This window comes from Lissotriton helveticus, chromosome 8, assembly GCF_964261635.1.
Source record: "Lissotriton helveticus chromosome 8, aLisHel1.1, whole genome shotgun sequence".
Taxonomy (NCBI): Eukaryota; Metazoa; Chordata; class Amphibia; order Caudata; family Salamandridae; genus Lissotriton; species Lissotriton helveticus.
Genome location: NC_136069.1, coordinates 955,190,150 through 955,200,630, shown reverse-complemented (window position 1 = coordinate 955,200,630; position 10,481 = coordinate 955,190,150).

The window sequence follows — 10,481 nt, the reverse complement described above, 5'->3', positions numbered from 1 at the left end:
AATGTGTTAATATTTTTAATTTATTAATTTTTGATATTGTTATTTAATAATTAATTGGTAATTAATACTTATTAAGTCATTAAATGATTTCATTTATTTATGTGTAGTGGGTTGTGTGTTTATAGGGAAACAACCATTACAATGCAACTTTTACAACGCACTACCATTACAATGAAACTTTTACAACGCAAAAACTATTACAACGCATGCATTTACAACGCATGTTTTTACAACGCAGATACCTTTACAATGCATACCATTACAACGTAAGTATAGGTAAGTATATAATTATATTTAAAATTTTATAGTTTTGGGTTTTTGGGTCAAGGGGTATTTTTAGGGTTCAGGGTCAGTTTTTAGTTTTTGGGTAAAGGGGTATTTTTAGGGTTCAGGGTCAGTTTTTAGTTTTTGGGTAAAGGGGTATTTTTAGGGTTCAGGGTCAGTTTTTAGTTTTTGGGTAAAGGGGTATTTTTAGGGCACAGGGTCAGTTTTTAGTTTTTGGGTAAAGGGGTATTTTTAGGGTTCAGGGTCAGTTTTGGGTTTTTGGGTAAAGGGGTATTTTTAGGGTTCAGGGTCAGTTTTTAGTTTTTGGGTAAAGGGGTATTTTTAGGGTTCAGGGTCAGTTTTTAGTTTTTGGGTAAAGGGGTATTTTTAGGGCACAGGGTCAGTTTTTAGTTTTTGGGTAAAGGGGTATTTTTAGGGTTCAGGGTCAGTTTTGGGTTTTTGGGTAAAGGGGTATTTTTAGGGTTCAGGGTCAGTTTTTAGTTTTTGGGTAAAGGGGTATTTTTAGGGTTCAGGGTCAGTTTTTAGTTTTTGGGTAAAGGGGTATTTTTAGGGCACAGGGTCAGTTTTTAGTTTTTGGGTAAAGGGGTATTTTTAGGGTTCAGGGTCAGTTTTGGGTTTTTGGGTAAAGGGGTATTTTTAGGGTTCAGGGTCAGCTTTTAGTTTTTGGGTAAAGGGGTATTTTTAGGGTTCAGGGTCAGTTTTTAGTTTTTTGGTAAAGGGGTATTTTTAGGGTTCAGGGTCAGTTTTGGGTTTTTGGGGTACAGGGGTACAGTGTAAAAATTAAAGTAAAATTAAATTTAAATTAAATTAATTAAATTAAATTAAATTAAATTAAATTATATTATATTAATTTTAATTAATTTACATAAAAAATTATTATATACTTACCAATACTTACGTTGTAATGGTATGCGTTGTAAAAGTATCTGCGTTGTAAAAACATGCGTTAATATTTGTAAAATTATATGTATTTTTAAATTAATTTTACATTATTATTAATACATTTAAAAAAACGATATTTTTAATTTCGATATTTTTGTACAACGATATTATTTTTTCGATATTTTTGTACTTACCATTATGTAGATATAACTTCGATATTTTTGATTTCGATATTTTTGTGTCGATATTTTAGTATCTCGATAATGTGTCTTTCGATAATATGTCAGTGATCCCCGAGGCACATTGTTGGTGCCTGGAGCCTTGTGGATGCTCCCTGGGGCCCTGAGGTACCAGTGCTCATTTGGCCAGTTTTATTTGGCTTCTCAGCTGCACTGCCGTTGCGGGCAGCTGCACCAATGGGGCACTTATGAGTTTAGTTAATCCCAGTGGGGCTTGGGAGGCACAGTGGTGCCCGTGTTACCACAGCTGAACACAGCTGCACCGCGAGAGTGTAGGCAGCTGCAACACGGGGGACAATTCGTTTTGATGAGGAAGGGATGAGATGCACCCCTCGGCCCCCAATGCTTGATGCCCATCATTTCCGCTCCATTGGCAGCCAGTGAGCCATTTGGAAGGCCCCATGTACGCCTTGACATTTGTGACATAGGGCATTTGAGCCCCATAGAAAGGCCAGTTGGCCTGGGGGTCAGGGTTATGTTTGTGATTTATTGCCCAATTTGATATATGTGAGACCCAGGACATAAGGTGCTCATGTTGCTGATTATGCCTAATCTAATGTGATTCATGTGAAGCCTATGACAAATGTGATTTATGTACTATGATTATTGCCTAATGTGTTAGGGCTGGTGAGGCCTATTGCGTAATGTGTTTATGGTTGTGATGCCTAATGTCATGCTTTGATGTTTTAGGACGATGCCTATTGCGTAATGTGTTTATGCTAATGAGGTTTGGGCCTAATGTGTGTTTTATGCCTACCAGATGCAGACGTAATGTGTTTATTTTGCTAGATATAATGCTGAGGTCATTATTGTGGTTGGTTATATATTTAATACCTGCATTCTGATGGTTCTGACAGTGGCCTGATTGGCCTGGTCCTGCATGTAATCCCCTGTGAATATTTCCTACTGCCAGTGGGCACAGTGTAAATGTGTGTTTATGTTTCTAATGTGTTTGTGATAATACAAAGGCTAGTTTTGAAATAATCTTGTGTGGAGTTTCTTTTGTGGTATGCCTAGTGTGTTGGTGCTGTGTGTGTGTGTTGCGCAAACGCTTTTACACGTTACCTCTGGGATAAGCCTGACTGCTCGTGCCAAGCTACCAAGGGGGGTACCAGGGGTTATCATCTGCATGTAACTCCCTTGCCATGACTAGAGTGGTGGTTTTTGCTGGGCTTAAGCGCATGCCCTAGCCAACCAGAAATCACATTTTTAACATTGGTTGTCAGCGGTGAGGATAGGACTTGCGCTTGCGCAGTACCACAACAACAACTGGTTGCACTGCAAACTCTGCATTTAGAGAATCACAGGTTTGGGGATTATTTCTACTGATCATTTTTTTCCTAAAAATTTATTTTTTTGAATTGTGTTCTCCTGTTGCACTCTGGGTTGTGTATCTTGCCAAAAGGGGGCTAACCTATAATGAGGATAACCTTTTCGAGTACACCCGGGAGGAGAAAGAAAATAACTAGACGAGGACGCCAGTAGGTGGGAGGATCCCATAGATAGGGAGTCCCTAGCTAGGTCCAGTGTTGGGGGCAGTGCCCCATCCCTATCCCTGCCCCCAGAGGAGTGGGTGGATAGGAGGGAAGAAAGGGAGCATCAGCTGGAGTTGGAAAGGCTCAAAGTGGAGCTAGCGCAGGAGTGTGGAGGAGAAAAAGCTAGCCCTGGAGATAAAGCTAGCTCTGGATTCACCAGTGAGGGTGGGGTCCAGTTGTGGCAGCAGAAGTCACACCAGTGTAGGAAGTCCCACTCCAAGCCCAGAAGATGGTACCTAGTTACCAGGAATAGGGTGTCACATCTGAAGGGTATAGGTTGAAGTTCAGGGGCAGTAAGAAACTGTCTCACCGGTCTTGGGGGGAGTTGGTGGATGAGTGTTGTGATGCACTGGAAGGTTGGGTGATAGGTAGCACGGTTAATGATTTTGAAGGGCTGTTCAATCTGGTTGTCAGAGAGCACATGTACAGTAATTGTTTTCCGGGGTTTTGCCAACACCTGTTGGAGAGTGAGTACTCTTATCACAGGGAGCTTGCACGGGAGGCAGACCTCTGGCTGTGTGACAGAGGCTCTGAAGAGTCATTGAGGAGTGATCCCAAAAGGAGTGGCTTAGATATCTTGCTGTCCTGTGTGTGGTAAAAGGTTCAGAGTAGACCAGCTAGGTCCTGGTGTAGTCGGAGGGGTATAGGGGCTCACGTCCTGTCTCAGTGGAGAATAAGTGAGTGTAGGCTGTGTCCCAAGGTACCAGACACACAGTCTCATGGCCTGGAGGGTTCCCTAAGGGAGCGCCAGGTCAGTGGCCTAAGCTGTACTTGCAGGACATTTGAGGAGGTTCTCCTAGTGTCAGGAGAACCTGGAGCCTCTGTATAAGGAGCTCCAGTGGTTCTGGTGTCTGGTGGTGACGCTCTAGTTGGGAGGGTGCAGAAGTCCAGATTGAGGGGTCAGAGGAGAATGCGTTCTCCAGTGGGAGAACCAGTAGGTCAGGCACCAGCCAGATGGGTTAAATCTCCTAGAAGTGACCATGGTGACACCACTTCTGTCCTGGGAGATCTTCGCACACTGTCAGATGGACAGGGGTCGGGAGATCTGCGCCAGGCAGACTGTCACACAACACATTAGTCATGTGCTACCCTCGTGGTGATACTTTGTGAATCCCCAGAAGTCCTGGTGGTGTGCCAGGCAATTGCTCAACTGCTGGGTTCAGCCCCAAGGTTGGGAGGCGAGGTTCAGCCTGACCTGGAGGGAAGAACATCTGTAATCAGTGTCCTGACCGGTTTGGTTTCCAGGAGTACCACTCCAGGTGGGAGGGTACAGAACTCTGGAAGGGGGTGCAGAGGGAGGGATTCCTCGTCTCTGACCCTGCTGCAACCTGAGGGTTTAGACCCTAGGTTGGGAGACTACTTTATGATCAAGAGGAACGTGTTGACAAAGAGGACAGCTGAATCGACTGAGAGGACTGCCCTTACTGTGTGATCTGGGGCTGACCTGCAGTTTGCTGTTCTGCTAAGGAGAGGACCAGGGACTTTGCTGTGTGCTGTGCCCCCCTGCTGGAGAAAAAGGACTTTGCTGTGTGCTGTGTCCTTAAGGACGTCTCCAAGGGCCTGAGTGAGCTGGCCTACTGTTAGGAGGTTTTAGCTGGAGGGAGAGTTGTGTTTTGAGGGTGCCTCTCTAAGGAGGAGAAGGAGAGGTAAGGGAGGAGAGCCTCACCCATGACTTCTGGTTAACCTGAGGGTGCAGACCCTAGGTTGGAGGATCAGTGGCAGTCTAGAACTGCACTGAATAGGGGGAGAGTGGAGAATGGGTACTATGTGTCAGGGGTTACTTCCCCCCACTCTGTGAGTTGGCAAAGACCAGATACATCTGATCCTGCGGTGGGAAGCTAGGGAGTACCAATGGGGTAGCCTTGTTGGTCCTGGGATCTTTTACAGAGGGAACCACATGTTTACAGAGTGGCTTAGAACTGGAGGGTGTCCCTGCAGGTGTGGGCCCGCGTCCGTGATCTATCGCCCAAGGCAGGAAAGCCCATCAAGGTGGGGATTGGTCTACCCTGTGTTTTGGCTGGAAGGGGGTTGTGTTGCACTTGCCCATTTTTGCAGGGTCATCCCTAAACATTTTGCCTTTTTCTTAGCCTTTTTCTGATTATAGTGTTGGTGGTTTTAGGGCTCTAGGCACTTTAGCACTGCTGTCCAGTGTAAAGTGTGTGTGCTCTCTGTGGTAAACATGGTAAGATTTGTCTACACCTGTTTGGCCTATGTAGTTTACCTGTCAGTTCCTTGTAAAGTGGTATCTCATATACCCAGGGCTGGTAAATTAAATGCTACTGGTGGGCTTGCAGTGTTGATTGTGCCACCCACCAAAGTAGCCTTGCAAACCTAACTCAGGCCTCTGCCATTCCAGAGTTTGTGCGCACAGTGTCACTGCTGCAGTGATGTGGCACCTAAAGTGTGTGCCATGTCTGTGACCCCCCTTTCACTGCATGTCAGTCACCCCTAAGGTAGACCCTAGTTAGCGCTATGGGCAGCGTGCATTGTAGGTGAAAGGTAGGACATGTACCTTAAGTGTGTGATATGTCCTGGTAGTGACAAACAGCCATTTTGGTTGCTCACTACTGTGAGGCTGCCCTCCCATAGGAATGCATTGGGGATTCCCTGATAAGTGTTTCAGTGGTAATTCCTGATATGAAAGGAGCAGCGTGGTCACGTTTGCTATGTTTGGAATAGTGATAATAAACAGTGCGCAATGTTGTGCGCAGATTTAATATAACCATTTTAGAAATGCCACTTTTAGAAGTGGGCATTTCTGTGTGCTATGGGTCTGCCTGCCTGATGTTGATTGCATGTCTGGCTTTGGAGTGACTGGGGCTGGTGAGGTGTGTGTGGCTTCAGGAGGGGAAGGGTGAGTCAGCGCTGGGCTGAATAGGGCATCTACATTTGGAGTAGTGGGAGGAGTAGTCCCCTAACCCTTAAAAGGATTTTGCCTGCCTAGGTCATTGCTGGCTACACCCCTCTGTCATGTGCCTGATGGCAGAGCCCCCATCTCCCAAAGAAGGGTGCGAGCACTGTAAACAGAGTGCTCCAAAGCCAGTTGAAACTGGTTCCCCCAAGACCGTGCTTTACAGACAAAGAGAAATGTGGTATAAATATAGGGGCTGTGACCCCATGTGAGGTGCTGTTCCTGTGCTTACTGGGGCTTGCTGCTGCTGGGGCCCAGGAGGAACCACCACTAAGGCTTGCCTCCCTGCTGGAGGGCCCTGTGTGCTGGCCTTCCTGGGCCCGGTTGTGCCCTTTGACTGTGAAGGGCCCTAGTGCCTCGTGAACGCTATAACTTTATTCCCAGGAGAGAGGAGCTGGTGTCTGGCAGCGCGCTGCTGCAGTAACTGCATGGGGAATCCCAGTGTGGGGACTCCCCTGTGCCTTGGAGAGACGGAGCGGGATCCCACCCGCTTCTATGCCATTAAGTGGCGGGAGCCCACCCAGCATTGTGAGGGGAGCGGGAGCCCACCCCGCATTTTGCAACTCTCAGCGGGAGCCCATACTGCTTTTGCGCTGTTTTGGTAAGCGGGTGCCCACCCCACTTTTATGCATTTTGAAGGAACAGGTGCCCACCTGCATTTATGCCCATTTCTAAAGCGGGTTCCCACCCCGCATTTCACCGCCAAGGAGAGAGTCACTGCCGTGGCCCAGAAGCCAGGCAAGCTGTCTGACTGGGGGTGGTGCCAGAGATTGGAAGCGGTGGCCTGTGAGAGAGCGTTGCTCTCGTGAGCAAGAGAGAGCTCTGCGTGTGGCGGACGTCGCAGAGGAGGCCAGGCGGGAGCCTACCCCATACTGGAGAGCAGTTCAGAGGGGCTTCGGTGAGTGGAGCTCGTGCCGAGCATTGTGGTGCCCGTGCTTGGAGCCGGCCTGGAGGAGTCCCGGGGAAGGAGTTTCCCCAGCAGAGTAGAAGCCGGCTTGAGTCACTTTCATTGAAGCGCGGCTGCCACATCAAGGCTGTTCCCCTAAGATGACAGAGGAGTAACGCCCTGGCCTTGTGGAGAAGGGTGTGATCCACAGGCAGCATCATCACGGCCTTCCAGACCGAAGGAGTCCAGAAGAGTCCGGTGAGTGGAGGCCTCACAGGCACGCTTAGTGCTGGTATCTTTTACTTGTCCCAGCTGCACTGAGTGGGCATTCTTTGCGTACAGAGTCACGATGAGTAGGGCTTCCCCGAGGCACATTGTCAGTGCCTGGACCCACTTAGATGCTCCTTGGGGCCCTGTTGTGCCAGTGCTCATTTGTCCTGTTTTATTTGGCTTCTCAGCTGCACAGCTGTTGCGGGTAGCTGCACCAAGGGGGCACTTTTGATTTTAGTTAGTCACAGTGGGGCATGAGAGGCACAGTGGTGCCAGTGTTGCCACTGCTGATCACAGCTGCACCACAAGAGTGCAGGCAGCTACAATGTGGGGACAGTTTGTTTTGATGACGAAGGGGTGAGATGCACCCCATGGTCCCCAATGCTTGACGCACATTGTTTCCGCTGCATTGGCAGCCAGGGAGCCATTTGGAAGGCCTCATGTACGCCCTGACATTTGGGACATAGGGCATTTGAGCCCCATAGAAAGGGCAGTTGGCCTGGGGGTCAGGGTTATGTTGGTGATGTAGCGCCCAATGTGATTAATGTAAGGCCCATGACACAAGATGCTTATGTTGCTGATTATGCCTAATCTAATGTGATTTATGTGATGCCTATGACAAATGTGATTTATGCACCATGATTATTGCCTAACATGTTTGGGCTGGTGTAGGAAGGTGGATACCTGACTATGGTTACCCCAGATTTTTTGCCTAGTGTTTAGCTGGTTTTCGACTTAGTTGGCCTGGGATTCTGCTAATCAGGGTCCCAGGCTATCTGCTCTCTCTTTAAATGGACTCCATGTACCCTAGGTACATCACCAATTTGGTACTGGACACCTTATCAGCCCCTGTACAGTGCACTATAGGTGCCCTGGGCATAGGTGCATTCAAGGCCTACCAGGGGCTGCAGCATATCTTTTGCCACCCCTGGCTGGTACTTAAATCGACACAACTGGCTGTTCACACAGCTGGGGCAAGGTGGTGTACTCACCCCTTGCTTAGATATAGTATACCTATGTCTAAACCTATATCTGGACACATATACACCTATAAGTCACTCCTATGGCAGGCCTTTACAATCCTGGAGGCAGAGTGCTTGGTTTTATGTGAGATGGTGCTCTAGCATGAGCTGAGCCTGTCTGCAGTGTTCAGAACCAATTCCTTACTGCTGTTCCAGTGATACTGCCATACCATATACTCTTAAGTGCATTATAATCCTCGCGGTTAACGCTAACTTTGGTTTGGCTTTATCAAAACATGTCGTGTTTGGTGTCATACACTTTGGAATACTACCCCCTCACCAGTTCTGGTGACGGGGGTAGCATTCCACCCTTCTAGAGGGAGAAGACATGTTACTTTACTGAAAACGCTGTTAATCCTAACCAGAGCCCCAGCATCACAAAATGGATGCTGCTGCCACCGACACATGTCTGACCTCCTGCTACTGACCGAAACTTGGCAGAAGACGCCTGGACAAAGGGTCTCCTGTCACAGGGAGGTGTCACACCACCCCAGACAGGAGATAGTGGATTGTAGCGGGAGGGTTGAAAGAAACTAGACACTGCCTGGGGCGCACAAGGTGTCCCCAAGCAAATGCCAGCCAAACCGGTTCTGGGGCACTCCAGCCCCAGTCTTGGCGTGAAGCTGGACAAAGAGAAAGGGGTGTAACCACCCCCTTCCTGGGTCCCACCCACAGGAGGGACCTAGCAGGTAATCCAGCCCCTTGATTTGGAATAAAGGTAGTAGCTGTGCAGATGCACATCAGATTATCCTGACTGAAACTTATGAAACAAAACTCAGGACCCTTCGACATCCTACTCGACATAGAAGACTGAAGAATCTCCCTTGTGGTCAAGGAGTGACGGGCACCATCCAGCACCTCGACATTTGCTTTGTTGCAGTTCCCGCCGGAACTCGAGCGACAGAGATCAACAAGACCCAGCGTGCCTGCCTTCTAACAGCCCGATCCACAGTCCCTGCAGAGCTGAGACCCGTGGAGGCAACCTGAAGCGTGGGGCCGGCCATCTTGGAAAAACTATGAAGCGCTGACTGTGCAACATCCGAGGCTCCCGCGAAGCTGTGCATTGGAGTTTGAAAAGCTCCAGCCCCGAACAGCTTTTGCACCAAAGCTCACCCCTCCACACTCCTCGAGTGCTGCGTGGGGCCCTTTTGCATTTTCCTGCTCGACACATTGGTCTGGTCGCTTGCCCGTTGGCTAGTGGCCCCAGTACCGACGAACCTTCAAATTTGCTCTGCTAGTCTGGTTGCTCCAGACTGGCCCTCGCTCCCCTGAAAAGAAGCACCTGATCTGACCTTCCTGGTCTGGTCAAGAAGCGATCTTCGAATCCTGCGTTGGTTGCATTAGCCAAGGCTTGTTGACTCCGATCCGGAAGCCAACACCGCTGACAGCAAGAGCATTCGTGGGACAACTCGTGATCTACTCCAGGACATCCTCGGTGCCCCAGAGACCACGTGGCAGCGGAGACAAGCTTCACGACATCAACCTGATTGCGCCCGACATCGCCTGGTTCCTTCCTGGTTCCTTCCTGGTCACTGGCTAGTGACCCAGACTCTGTCCCCTCTGCTTTCAGGTACTCTACATCTTCGATCCACCCTTGGATCGCACCGGACACTTCTCTTCTGGACGCCTGCAGCATCTTCATCTTCAGGCACCATAGAACTGCGTGACGAAACTCGACACATCTTTGCACCTGTGCACCCGCTTCCTGTGGGTGAGGTAACTCTTGAACGCTGGTGCTCCTGTAGTGGTTTATACCTCTAGTGTCTAACTCTAAAGTTTTGTCCTTCTAGTCCAGTCGGGAGACACTTAAAACTGTAACTCGATAATTTTTACGCACCATTGACTTTGCATTGGTGCATGCATGTGCTTTCTGCACTGCACCCGAATCCTGCGGGCTACTCCCGTCCTTGTGAGCTGACAAGCTCGGGAGCCTGCGCCTTCATGCTGTGAGTGGAACTGGTCCTGGGAGATGAGGCAGCACGCCCTGCACCTATGAACTTTGCTTTTTTCCCTACCGACGATTGAGGAATCATGAAACACGTGTCTAGGGATACGAATTGAAACTAATAATACAGCACTGGCTATGAACACTTTGAATTGAATTGAGCAAGAAATAATGAACTACATGAACCGTCATGCAAGAGGTAATTATGTTGGGGCGTGTCTCGTGCGCTCCCACCCCCCTAAAAGTATAAAATTCTTGTGAGCTGACGAGCTCGGGAGCCTGCGCCTTCATGCTGTGAGTGGAACTGGTCCTGAGAGATGAAGCAGCATGCCCTGCAACCTATGAACTTTGCTTTTTTTCCCTACTGACGATTGAGGAATCATGAAACACGTGTCTAAGGATACGAATTGAAACTTATAATACAGCACTGGCTATGAACACTTTGAATTGAATTGAGCGAGAAATAATGAACTACATGAACCGTCATGCAAGAGGTAATTACGTTG